We start from the raw sequence: 14,586 nt of genomic DNA, 5'->3' as shown, positions 1-14,586 counted from the left end.
GAAGTCACCCTGTCCCACATCAAGGCTGAGCGCAATGTCAAGCACAGCCTTTGTGTGGTGCTGGGCTGGAGGAAAGAGAAAGATGAGAGCAGCAAGAGCTCAGAGACACAGAAGCAGCATCAGTAGTATTGTTCCTCTGCCAGCGAGGAGAGAGGCTGGTTTGTGTTTTCTGGCTGCTGCTTTCTCTCTCACCCTAATTTTGTGAATGTTAGGAACTTTGTGGAAATGATTGAAAAGCCTCAGGCTGATTTCTGTTAGCTCTGTAATGCTATACTGATGGCTGCTAAGCTTCACCCTTTAGTGAGTTTATTCCCTTAGACATAGCCCGAATCTGAAGGAATAGCCAATTACTGAAAGTAACATGACCCATGGTTTTTCTCCAAGTATTGCTTTCTCAAGTAGTTTGAGTAACAGACTGTGGACTAAATAGAAAGGTTGGGAATAGGAGGTCACTTAGTTGCAGTTGGATTGGGTGAGAAAAGAGCAACAGTGTCGCTAAGGTCATTTTGTTTCTCTGACTTAGGTGGAAGCAGATGGCCTTTTTTTTTTTTTTTTTTAAATCCCAACACCTACCAGTTGATGCTGTATCCTTCAAAGCTATAAACATTCCAGATGACTGCTAAAGCTGAGGAAGAACAGATAAAGAATTAGATCCATCTTCTGGGTTTCTGTTAGTGCCTGGATTAATCTCAAATTATCTATGTAAAAGCTAGACATTGAGACAAATCTTGTCACTTTGACCCAGTGGAGAGAGAAAGTGCCCTCCAGGAATTATTCGTCTTTGACACATTGTAGAATGGGGTGAATTACACCGGGAGATACTTGCCTTAAGCTGTAATTTTAAGATTTAAGACAACTTTTCCTAAGGCTTTGGACTAAACTACTATAAACACTTGCAACTTAATAGGTTCTGAAGGTTTTTTTTTTTTTTTTTTTTTTAACTGAGACTTTGGGGTGATTCATTCCTCATTATTCCCCTTCCTGTAGTAGCAACCCTGATTTGGATGTCCTGACTGACCTGTGGAAAGCTAAACTAATGTATCAGATGTGTATACATACTAGGGACACTGCTTTTGAATCTGGATCAGCTTTTTTCAAGCTGGACAGCTCTATTTACAGCTATTGCTATTTGGAAGAGCCTAGTAAATCAGCTTACAAACTATTTTTGAGATGCTTTTCTCAAGGAGTTGTAAATAATTTCAGGGAATTGAGAACATGATCCTTGCTCTTTTCACTTTTAACATCCTTTATGCTTTTGTAGATAAGTCTACGAATAGTTGATTACATCTCTGAAGTCCCTAGCCAAGCTTGTAAACTCCTTTCTCAATTACTTCAAATACTGTTCTCAGCCATATTTTCATATGTATTCTAATTTGCAGGAAAGGCTTTTTTTTTTTTTTTTTTTTTTTTTTTTTTTTTTTTTTTTTTTTTTTTTGATTACTTGCATTTTCACTATGTTCTTTGATTCCCATGCTTGTAAGAGAACTGGTGTACTTCACTAGATGCCACTAACTGGAGTGTTTGCTGCCATTGTAGCTGCTAAATTTTAGCCTAACTGCTGCTCTTGGAAAATTCACTTCACTTGCCTTTATATGATTTTCTTTCCCCATTTTCTATCTGACATTTCCTTTGGGCTAAGGGGCTTAAGTATTTGGGATGGTATTTTTTCCTTTGCCTTCGTGCTTATAAAAGCTCTGTGTCCCAGGATAACTGAATTCACCAAAAATTGGAGGGAGGGTAGAAGGAGATTCCTAAAGTCGGCATACAGAATAGCAGTACGTACAAGAAATAATCACTGTGTTAAGAGTTGGGGTAGTAGAAGAATGATAGGTAGCTTTACATGTGATACAGAAAAGTACAAACATTTTAGTTTGCTCCATTAGTTAAAATAATCTCTTTCATGTCATGGGAGAAACAGGGAGTACTGTGAATGTTTAAAAAAAAAAAGTTTGTGTATTGGGAGAAGAAGAGTGTTGGTTAGAGCTGGTTAGAGAAGGGATATAAGAAAAAAAAGCAATCCAGTTAAGCCCTGAATTACTGCAAGATGATAAACCTCTACCTGGTGTGTCTGCTGTGCATGTGCAGCTTGTTAAGCATGGGAGCTGTTTTCCCATTCTAAACTGGCATGAGGAGTAAATGGTGGTCATCAGCCACTTTTATTCAAAGTAGCAACCCTGTTTGATCAGAGTAATTGGGGAAAATTGAGTTGATGAATGACTAAAACTTTTCAGAGCTCTTTCCCTTAGTGGTAACAAGAAGGGGACAGGGAGTCCTACAAAGCTGAAGTTCTTCTGGTGCTGATAAGTGCAATGCTTTTCCACATGTGTAAGAATGTTCTTACTAACCTGGTCCTAGTTAGCAGAGGTGGGACTGTATTCATGTTTGCCTTCTCTCTCTGTCTCAAATACTGTGAGGACCAAAAAAGGCTTTGCAGTTTGTTTGTTTGATCTTTAACCCAAAGCTTAAGTCCAAAGCTTGAATGGAAATATACTTCTTTTTTTTTCTAAATTTAGTGCCTGAATCTTCTGTTTTACTTGTGCTTGAATAAACAAATGCTGACCATAGGCCTGAAAACTATTTTGCACATGGAGATATATACGTATGTATGTGTATACATACATATATATATATGTCAATCAACATTTTGTGCTCTATTTGTATGTCAATATAAGAGAATATCGGTCCTTCTGGCTTTCTCTTGGCTCTGCAAAAATACTTCTGTTTTCTCACATGAAGACAATTAGTAAAATCTGTATAACATCCTGCAAGGAATTGTTGAGAAATGAGTTAAGGAGCATTTTGATGTTGTAGTGACCAAGATTATTTCCCACTCCTTCCACAAGCTGCAGCAGATTGCAGAACTCCATATGGCTGTCTTTCCTCAAAGTAGCTAGCCAGTCTCATTTGCAGACCAAGCTCATCGCTAAATCATTTTTGGAAAACCTCTGCTTGCTGTTGTGAGCTTCACACAGTATGTTTACTGTTAGGAATTGCCTAGCATTGCCACTGCCATCGAACAGCCTTTCTGTGTGTGTGTAGTATCAATATACTACCATGACAAAGAGAAGTCTTTATGCTTTGAGGAGGGGGTAGAAATCAATACTCTATTCATTGCACAAATGTTCACTGTACAATATAAAGAGCTCAATAAAACCTCTTTGATTGCAAAATGACACTGGCTAAGTTTATTTTTAATGGTGGGTCAAGTTGAAAGTGTATTAGGCTGTGGACTGTTTGTGAGAAATTTTCATCTGCAACAAAATCCCCACACACTTTCAGTGCGGAGTGCGACTCTGTGCACTCCTTTTCCTCTGTCTCTAAAAAGTGGATAGTGTGGCAGGGCTGAGTCAGTGGGCTAGCCTATAGTCTGCTTCCTATGCTGGTTTTATTGCCATTCTGTTTTTTCTATGTAGATCCAAGGACTCAAATGCCACTGTTAAAGTTCCTACAGCAGTAGTTGCCTTGCATGGCCTGTTGGTAGATATTTGTGCATGGGAATGAATACAAGGGGTATGGGCCAACCTATGTTTCTGTGAGAACGTGATGTCTTTTTGGAATTGTAGTGAAGGTATAATGCTCAAAGGTGCATGAACTAAAGTGGTGTGCATGGGATTGTTCTATGGATAAGAAACAGATGGGAGGAACAGATGGCTGCTATTTCAGAGCTATGTATTTGCATTACCGATCACCTCTGTAGCATCTTGATCAATTTAAATTAGACTCAAATTAAACTAGAGTGAAGGTGTTTTATACTTAGACAAGCAAGTAAATCTCTTCTCCTTTGGTGTTTTCAGTCCCTGTTTCCCTATGTGGTCAGTGCTTGCTCAGCCGCATGCCAGTAACTTACAACCCTACCGGCCAATTTTGCTGGTGCATTACTCCATCACCTGCAGAGGCTTCCGGGGAATGGCCGGGTGATGAGGAGGTACAGGGAGTTCTGCCTGCCTCAGGTGCCGGTGCAGGTCCAACTGAAGTGCAGGGTGAACATGTGGCCAGCTCACTTACCTGCATGCCAGGTTTTCCTGTGAGGGCAGTGTTGACCTACCTCTTACACAGAGACTACTTTTATTTCAGCTTTATCTTTTCAGTCCTGGTCCAGTTTACTCTCCAGCAATGTGACTAATGCAGCAAGTGAATGATACGTGAAACTTTCTTTCCTTTGCACATCCCTTTTATGTTACTAGCTGAAACACTGTCCTTGGAGCAATTGCAGATTATTACCTTACCTTCACCTTTTGGCAGTCTGCTAAAAAGCAAAATGGATCCTGATATCTCAATGTGATATGTAGAAGGCCAATGTCACTCCCAGGTTCACCACTGCAGAGCAGTGCTCACTGTTTCAGCAGAGAGGCCAAAGGCTAACAAGGCAGGAAGAACAGCAGACAGTTCATAGGATCAAGTTCCACCCATGAGTAGGGTAAAGGCATTCCTGCCCCAACATGCTGCTGCTTGTGGCACCAAGCCACAGCTGTAGTGCTAAACGAGAAGCTGAACAAACTGAAAAATACCCTAGCAAGGTAGGCCAGGAGCAGTTTTAGCCAGTCCAGCTACCTAGAAAAACATCCACGGAGCCACGAGGTTAGGCTTGGGTGAGAAGGTCAGCTGGATGTGAACATATTGCAGGCACTGAAAGAAGATGTGCAGAGGTCCTGTGCCAACCTCTCTTATCTGTGGCAGCACTGGCACTTATCACATAACAGGCTGAAGTAGATACTTGCCAGTCCAGTCAAAACAACTGTCCCTTTTTTTTTCTGTGTTAATCTTATGCCCTTTGGTGAGTTGAATCTGTTAATTTTGGACGTCAGATGAGAACTCAGGACTCTGATGGTTGAGGATAGGAGCTCACAGTCAGGTTTGGCACCTCCTGCTTTTCAGGCCAAGGTGCTGATTAATTTTGCCTAAACTGAAAAGTGGAACTTCAGTGCATCACAGCAAAACAGGAGCCTGTGACAGATCTCCAGCCTGCAGCTTCCAGGCTCTTTTCCAGAAGTAGTGCCTTTTTCTGCCCGACTCCTCCTGCCTGAGCTCCTTGGCATGCCCAGGGGGTGTCCCATTTGTAGTACGCCCCTCCCCCATTTTGAGCGTTGCATTCGGATGATTGCACACACCCCATTTTTGAAAAAGGAGGCAACGCTTTTTCTAGCTGTTAAGGCCCTACCTGGTGGCACTGATAAGACTGAACTGTCCTCGGCTATGGAGGTGCCCCTCCTCACAGATGCAGGGAAAATTACTGGGTATAATCTGCTGTACCGGCTGTGGAGATAAACGGAGGACTTCAGTCCAGAAAGCTGCTTTACAAAAGCAATAAATTCCCTTTGGAAAAAAATATGTTGCTGATGGAGGTGCCAGGTAAAACTGGAACTGTTTGAGCTTTTCACATGAAATATCCCTGAAGACATTCTTTAGTAAGAAAGGTTTACCAGAAATATAACTCTGAAGAGGTAAGTGGCTGTAAAAACGGCCACGGAAGGAAATCCAGGGTTTAGCTTTCCCTAGAGAAACAAATTCATCATGAAACAAAGCTAGCTTGCTTACAATGGAGGCAGTAGCTCCTCAAGGAGTGAGAAATGGACTTCTTTTCTGGGAATTAAAAGAGTAACTCTAGCAGTGGAGCTAGTCAGCTCCCAGTTTCATGTCATGTCCTAAGCAGTGGTCAGGATCCCATTGCTTCTGGTGAAAAGCAGAGAACCACAGGGGGGATAAGAGAGAGAAAAGGGCTCAGAGGATGACTTGCATTTGACTAGTGCATCCATGAGGTCTGTAGTTGCACGGATCAGAAGCCAAGAGTAACCAAAGCTGTCTCTTACTCAGCCTGGTCTAACTCTCCATGCAGATGCAAATACTGGCAAAACAGAGATTCATATGAGAAGAGAGGCATCATCACAAATGGCAGCTCAGTTCAAGTATGAAGCTCCTGTGTGGTCTAAGGGGTTGGAAAGAAGAAGCACACAGCATGTGAGGTGAAATGGGGAGCTGTAGGGGTCCTTTAGTGTTTGTCATGGGCTCGGCCAGCTGAAGCTGCAGGGCCTGTAAAGCTGAAAATGTGAGAAGGCTGTAGGTTCTGGGAGATGCTAATGTGGTGTCCTATGGCACTGCCATTCCCAACTGTTTGCCTCAGGTTGTCAATTCAGAGGCTGGGGAGGGAAGAGGATGAAAATGGAAACGAGGGACTTTGAAATAGGAGAGGGAGGGATAGGAAGGGTGACCTCAGTGCAGAGAGGAACCCAGAGGACTAGTGATATGGCCTCAGCCCTGGACAGGTGGGAGGGGGAACAGAATGAGGATGATGAGAATTTCTGAGGGGAAGAAATCTAACTCCTGCCAGTGTGAAAAGAGCTTGGCCTACATAAGCTACTGAGTATACCGACCTCACTTACTCCAGAGTAAAATCTATACAGCAAGACTTCCAGGCATTTCTTGCGGCTGCCTCGGGATGCTTCACGTGAGTGAATTCCCCAGGCCTTGTTTCCTCCTACAAGCCTTCTTAGCCATTCTCCGCGTGATTTCCAAGATAGCAAGGGAACTAGCAGGCAGGTAGGCAGGCTTTCTCTGCCCCAGGTGCTTCCAACAGAAGAGCAAGATGACATGGGGGCACAGGCCAATCTGAGGTCCTGGCATCACTTGCGTCTTACCCCCTTGTGTCTGCAGGAACTGTGGGCAGTGCAGGGTAAGGAACCTTGCTTAAAACGTGACATTGTATTAGCTGTGATTGCAGCAATTTAAGCACCAAAGCAATGCCAGCTGAAGATGGGATGGCACATCTGTAACATGGGACCGGATTCAGGCCAGAAGCACTCTGGTCAAGTTTCTGTAATGGGATTCAAAAATGAATAATTTAAGTTCATAGAGGATCTTGGTATTTTAAGGCCCCTGGCTAAGTAACTCAAGCTACCTCCACTGAGTTGCTGGATAACATCCATTAAAAAACTCAGGGCTACCTGAGAGTGGTATATAACAGATCCTGTTGGTGCTGGCTTCCAGGGATTCCCTTTGGAGGTTGGAGAGCTGATTGAGGAGGTGAGGTTCAAGGAAGTTACAGGTTCCCCATAGCAGAATCCACTGGATCACAGGAGAACTCTTACTTGCTTTATCTAGAAATAAAGCACAGCAGTGGCTGAGGCCACTTGGCGGCTAAAAATCGTAACAAATTATTCAGCAGGAAGAGGTGGAGTGACCTGGAGCCAAGGCTTTGTTTGCGGAGCATCTCTTCTGGCTTGAGGGTACAAATGAATGAGTAACATTTCCGTGACAATTCAGGATTAAAATTGTCTTTGTATCAGGACCTGCATGCCTCGCTGGGCTCAAGGCCAACTCTGATGTGGAGCAGCCCCAGGGTCTTGGGTCAGCCTGCTGCAAGAAGGAGCTGTGAGAAGTGGGCCCTGGCCCCCTTTGGTCAGGAGTGGCATTTATCTCAGGCCTTAGTTAGCTCAACCTTGTTCCCTTCTGGAGCTACACTGCAGCCAGGCCCATGCCCAACCTTTCACCTGGCTGCCACCACCAAGGCCCCCAGCTCAGCCTCAGAGCCACCTTGTCCCCATGGCCATGCCTGGTAGGCCCAGGCTTGTGGGGAGCCCCAGTCATCATCTCCAGCCTAGCTCTGCTTGCCACCTCCAGGCACTATGGGATGGGCCTGGTTGGGAGGCCCTTGCCCTCCTGCTGTCAGCGACTCCTGCTCCTCAGCCTTGCTGGGTGTCTCCTGCATGTCGCACCCCAATGCTTCCCTCTCCCTCTTCTCCACCCCCTGCACGTCCTCACCCCGCACTGTCCCTGTTCTGCATCAACGTAAGTGTTGTACAGCAGCACAGTGAACTGGATTGCAGACCAGGTCCAACCGAAATGTAACTTTTCTCCCTGCCATTCATTACTTTTTAAGTGAAATCCATTCTCCTGGTCTGTTTTTCTAGGCATCCTAAATGGAGCAGGCAGTTTATGGAGGAGCTAGAAGGTTGGGGGGGCAGGAGGGAAGACCAAAGGCAAGGGTCACTTATGTGGGTACCACCAGATATGAGATGCTACTACATCAAACAGAGGATTCTATAAAATGGGATCTACCTCATGCGTTTGTCAAGGGCAGGAGGAAATGACTGAGAAGAGCCATGTGCCATGGCTAAGCCCAGCTACAGCTTTGCTCTGTGCCCAATGTCTGGGTCAGCAGCAGTTATAAAGCTGGAGGATGGCAAGTGCAGAAGAATGTACAGTACCTGCAAGGTGGTGTGGCAAGAAGGAAAAACACCAGCCACTTGTGCCCCACTGGGTTATTTTTTAGAAAAATTCTGCCAATTTAGGGGCAAAACTAGGTGCTATTCACATTGCAGGTTAACTACTCTGTTATAAGTAAGCAGTACAGCCTAGCTTGTCTAAACAAATGCGTGTGCTTCTTTCTCACTTCCAATTCTCAGGCCTTTGAAAGTAGCCTCTTCTTTTAACAGTGACTAGCCAGATTTCTACACTCAAAGAAACAGGGTAAACAGCTAGCATGCATGCAAGAATATCCCTGTATTTCATGCAAACTAGTATATACCAAATAGTTCAGATCCACTTGGAAAATGAAGGGAAGCCAATGTGCACGGTGGGACTGATACATTTGGGACACATCTGGATTTGTGAGTTTGCTGGTCAGCTCCATGGGGCAAGCACAGCGGTCCGACCTGCAAAGATGTGGGAGATGCATGTGCCTTGGATTCCTTCCTGTTTCCTCATAGGAAATATTAACAATTTGTTCCTTCTCTCACCTACCTCTAGAGCATAGCTCTCCCTGTAATCACTAGTAGTGAAAAGACCAGCAAGGGAGACACATCAGACACACTGAAAATGTGACTGTGTGGGTTATACAAGCAAATATCAAACTCTTCTAAATTGGATGGGTGCAAATGACTTCTTCAAGGCAGTAATAAAAATGTAATAGTAGTAAAAACTAAATCATTTCTGATTGTTGGGCTGTAACAAGCTTCTCCTTGCTAGCATACCTCTCACAAAGAACCCTGCCAAGCTTAGGCTATTTATGAAACATGACACTTCTCAGGGCAGTGGGGTCTAATTACAGACAATTATTTTTTTAATTCATTTTTGGTAAGATTTAAATCATGGTGAGGACATTTTCATACACTCTGTATTTTTGACAAATTACTTTTACCATATTTCAGCCGGAGTAGTTTTTACATTTGGCATATTAAACAGGTAAAAAATATATTTAACAGCAGGTAAAATCTTTCTTTTTTTCCAGTTTGCCTCTACAATTCAGATCAACAAGCAGGTATTGTGACCCAACTCACTTCCCCTTTCAGACTGACCAGCAGTGGTTTTGATCCCCTGTTTTTACAGCAGTATGTCTTCATCTGAGAGGCAAAGAAAAGCCAAAAGCCAAAGGCCATCCTGCTCTGAATCATCTGCTGGGCCTTCCTGGAACATTGCTAACCTCTCTTCATCTGAAATCATACAAAGCCTCACCACGTTGCTTCAGCTGCTCTGAAAAAGCTGTTTTGATTATTAAAATGCAAGAGATGATAGAAAAATATGGGAGGGTAAAACATGGATTTCTCCCTCTTTAAATAAGGAGTGTTTGAAAAACTGATTGTCTTCCCTAGGAGAAATCCATCTGAAGGATGGCTCAGTGGTCATGAAAAATCTCTTCTGTTATGCACTCAGAAAAAACTCTGAGTGCTACATCCCTTCCAACCCCAGCGACATGAGTATTATGAAGTTTTCTGTGCAAGGAGTTTTTCAGATGATATTTTAAAAGTAGATGCTCTCTCCACTGTGCACAGCAATTAAATCTTCTGTAATACCTTCTTGCAAGAGCAAGGAATTAAGAAAATTCCCTAAACAAAGTATTTTATTTCAAAATGAGCATCCCTCGCTCCAACTACTCACCTAAATCTCTTTTTCAGTTTAGGTTGAAAAGATCGTATGCTCCCATTGCTTTCAGTTTGGTCACTGAAAACAAGAATCTTATTTTTAAATGTGGCTTTACTTCAAGCATGTGCTGCTTCACAGGCTGCTTCAGAAGGTAGCCAAAAAGAGATGGCTGGGTTATTCTGTAACTGGAAAATGCAGTTCTTACTGAATTTAGGATTATTTACAGCTTCTTTAAGAGAGACCTGCATGATCTGTGTCACATCAGATAGCTCACAAGATTTTTCTACAATGGATTAGCTCTGGCAATGTTTTCCAAAGATTTCATTTACTGCAAAAAGACCAAAGGTAATATAATTCCTGTGCTAATACTCATAACTGTCACGTCTTTGAAAGGTTTAATTCCAAAATAAGCATTCCAATTGCATTATTGTCACTTGATTGCCTGAATAGCAGTGAAGTTTCCCTCATGACAGTGTTGTGAGTGAGCATAGCCCTAGTCTGGGCCAGGCGTCTGTGCACTGTGTTGGCTGCAGGAAGGAGTGAGGAAGTGAGGCTCCCACATTCCCCTGGGACTCATTCTCTTCAGATAAATCTGCACTCATATAATTTTATAATTGCACCAGCCAGCATTTGGGAATCACTCTAGAGCTGTAAATGTTTAGTGCTCTTGTGTGACTTAATAATAATCATGAGGAATCAGAATTAGCATGAGAAAGATGGAGATTCATGTCTGAAGGCTACCCTCGATTGCCAAAGGACATAGAGAGTTTACATCAAGCAGCACCTAATTCTGTATTTCATTTATGTTATTATTTGTGCCTGATTCAACAAAGCACATGTTGACGTAAACTAGAGCTGGATTTAAGCAGTGGTTTAAGTGTGAGACCTGAAATGAGATCAAAGTGAAATTCTGAAAAGATCCCAATATTGCTGGGGGATGGGATGAAAGCACTTAAGAAGATAAGTGTAAGTAAGATTGAACAATAAATTGCTTATCTTCTTAATATCCCTATCATTTAAGCTTGGAGAGCAGTCAGATGCTGGGCCTAATCAGGTACAGGGCAGGACCAATCAGCACCTCTCCACAGAGTGCTCTACTGCTGCTCATTGGTGTTCTCTATCACATGGATGCATATAAGCTCATAGCTGAACTGCCGGGAAGGTACTCAGCTAATACACTGAAAGAGGTAAGTATGGTTTATCTATTACTGATCATGCTTCTTTCCTAATAGCAAACTACATGGGAGCAATGCCTACTAATCAGATAATATTGTTATCATGGAAAGGCTTTAAAAAAAATAAGAATACTGTAGCCTCTGTTTCTGAGCCTATTTAAAGGCTGACTGTGATTTGGGGAGTGTCTGTGTTTTCAGCAAGATCGGAACATATCTGAAAAGCGGGGAGGTTCTGACTTTGCACCATAAGGTCAGTTGGGCAGAGTAGTAGGTTGCCCACAGCGGTTGTGCAGTCTTCGTCCTTGGAGATTTTCAAGACTAACTAGGCATAGCTCTGGTCTGAACTGAGTGTTGACCCTCCTTTGTGCAGGAGATTGGACTGGAGATGTTCCACAGTCCCTCCTAAACTGGGTCATTCTGTGACTTTGTTGACAAATTGCTTTTGCCTTTGTCTTAGTGAGAGAAACACCTTTTCTTTAAAATGCACTCATTTTTTAAATAACACAGGAAGATTGTATTTTGCTTTGAATGTGTACAGAAGTCTGGAGGAAGTCAGCGTGGAAACTCTCTCCTCTGCTGACTTCATTTTTATTTCCATTCAGTCTGTGTAGGACTATCTGTGTTTTCTTCCTTTTCAAGTTATCAGTGCAGTAATTTAACTTAATAACTGAAATCTCTTATCTGCAAAGTACTCTATAAACATTACCCTATGCTCCTTGTCATATATTTTTATTAAGTAGTAGAAGCTGCAGAATTATATGTTCCTACGCCCTGTGTCTTGGATTGCCTCGCCATTCCAACCAACTTGGGCTATTTCCCCGTATCTGTAGTCCATTCTGTGCTGTCTCAAACTTCTCTATATAACAGTCCTGGACTCAGAGAGTAATGGGGTCATTACAGGACACCTAAAACAAATTAGATGTATTTGACAGCTGAGCAGATGATAATTGAAGCTTCAGGCAAGGGTAGGAGGAGGATTTGGGTTTGTGCCTGGGACATAGGTAAGAGTTTCCTTAATCAAGAGAGGACATATCTCTGCTTTGTGACACAAGGTGACTTAAAACTGCATTGGAGGCAGCGTGGGGAGATGTTTGCTTTGGATATTACTCATCTCAGCAATCCTTGACTGCAGTCAGACTTTGCACTGCAATCTCATCCCTCTTTCTTTTCCTACTTATCACCCAGAGTGCATGTTAGCACGATGTAACTGTTGAAACTATCAGCTGGGGAGCAGCTCATTGGTGTCATCTCGAGGCCTCAGAAAGATATGGGAAGGTCAGATTCTGCCTTCCCTTTGGTACTAGAGCTACCATTTCAGGTTGTCTACAGTCTCACATAGACATTACTGGAGTTCCTACTCTTCAGGCAGTTTTTTTTGAGGATATCTTCAGAATCCTAGTGCTTTGGGGCATATCTTAATTTAAATATAAATTCAGGCCCTAGGGCACAGCTACACAGAGATCTTAAAATGTTCTGTATTTAGAAGGATATCTACACGGTCACATCGCATTATACGAGGAACTAACCAATCTTTATGCAGTTGCTCGAGAACTCCTCCCACAGTAATGAATGTCAGTGTTGACATGGTCAAGGGGCAGGTACTGTTTTTTGCTCTTTGGGCTTTTAGAAGCTTTATCTGTACCCACTTCGGGGGCTGAATGAATGGAAATCCTATTCCTTGCAATGTGTTTATGTTGGATGTTTAGGGAACTGAGCACAGCAATGAGGCTGTAATATTATCTGAAGAAGACGAGCACCAGTAATGCTCTTCCCTCCAGGCTTGGGTACCCTGCTTGGGTATCCCCCTGTCGCTTGCAGAGGCGCATATAAAATCCTGTTCCCCACACCTCAGCAAAAAGCTGCTAATGGGAGGCCAGTTTCGTCGCATTTCCTCCCCCTGTGCTGGCTCACTCTCTGCGGCCACACTCGCAGTCCAAGGCCGCCAGCAACACTGGCTCCTCGCTGCCGCCGCGGGGGCCATCTGTCTTGGGGAGAGAGGTCTCCTCTCCCTGCTTGGGCCTCTGGTGAGCCACGACTGGGGAGGGGGTGAAGTTAACTGAAGTGTGGGAATGTGGGAACGAGCCCGGGCATTTGGCTGCATCCTAGAGATCAGAGGCCTTCCTGGCCAGGCAGGAATGTGGGGCTCCAGCTCCCGGGGGTCTCTGTGCCAGCTGGTGGCCACCTCCATCACCTGGAAAAGAAAATGTGACCCTGAGCCCAGCCCTGAACCTTTTTTTTTCAGTGAATTCGGTCCCTGTCCTGCCCGCCGCGCGGCAAGGAGGTCAGTCCGTGCGCCTAGCGAAACGAGCTGGCTGCTGCACCCGCTGCCATTTTGTGGGTGTGTGCGCGTGGCCAGCTTGGCGTCGCCCTTAACACGGTGATGGCGGCCGTGCGGCCAGGCTGTGGCTGGTGCTAGGCGAGACCGGGCAGCCCCAACTCGGCCTGCAGACGCGCAGCGGCAGGTGCGGGGCAGGGCCTCCCCAGCATCTTGGTTTGAGCGCCTTCCCCTCTCCTCCTCTTCCGCCCCGCCACAAAATGGCAGAGACGGGCATGACTAGGCCTTGGGAGCAGGGGAAAAAAATACTAGTAAACTCTTGTTTGCCAAAATTTTGGTTGGTAACCAGTGACCCCAGTTGTGAAAGCAGGCTAACTACCTCTGATACACTCCAGCTTATCACGTCTTTACCCACAAGTGACTTTTGCTCCTTTTCAGTTAATTCATTAGGTAAACAAGGATTTGCTTGGAGACACACTCTCAAGGCTGACACAAATCCTGGTCTGCAAGGAAATTAACTTTTTTTTCCCCCTCTCTTTTAATCCCTCTTGAGAAGCAACAGGTTTGGTGGCAGTGGGGAAGAGCACGGGAAGGCAAAGCGTGTAGTGTGGGAGGCGCTGAAGGAGCACAAGCCCCTTTGGCCTGGCCGCTCGCTGTCATGGGCTCCGCATCTTGTTTTTACCATCAGGGTCGCTGTGTCTGCTCTTCTTCGAGCCTTAGTCTCTGGGCCAGGTGACATCAAAGTATCAGTCTCCGTCTCTAAACAAGTTCTGGTGCCTCTGGTTGAAAAGAAAGCACGAGACAGTGAAAAGAACACAAAATCCCCAAGACTCAGACCAGAAGGTCTATTAAAAATAATTTTTAAAAAAAGGGCAAAATGAGATGAAAACTGATGGTTTCTTTCCGAAGCTGGTCTTTTGGTTTATGGAAGCTAAATTAAGCTTATTGCAATGCTTGACTATGGCATTTTTCTGGTGTGTTTGTTTAATACGCTCGGGGCCGTGCTGTCGCTGTGCTCCCCAGAGCAGACCGTGTACATGAGAACGGGCTGCAGAGGGCCAGAAGTGGCAAGCTGGCTCCCTGTCACGTACCATTTTAGCACTCTGCTTTTACTCAGACAACAGTGTATTATTAATCACCTCCTTTTGCTGTGTTTCAGGGACACTCCAGCAGCTGGAGTGAATTGTGGCCTCATTATCCTGGTTGGTGGAGAAACCACCCAGAAAGTGATACCCTGCCCTCAAGGAGCTCCTGCCGTGCTGCTTTGGAGAAGACACTGCA

This window comes from Rhea pennata, chromosome 1 (assembly GCF_028389875.1).
Source record: "Rhea pennata isolate bPtePen1 chromosome 1, bPtePen1.pri, whole genome shotgun sequence".
Taxonomy (NCBI): domain Eukaryota; kingdom Metazoa; phylum Chordata; class Aves; order Rheiformes; family Rheidae; genus Rhea; species Rhea pennata.
The sequence above is the reverse complement of the archived record's forward strand: the minus strand, read 5'-3'. Positions refer to the sequence as shown.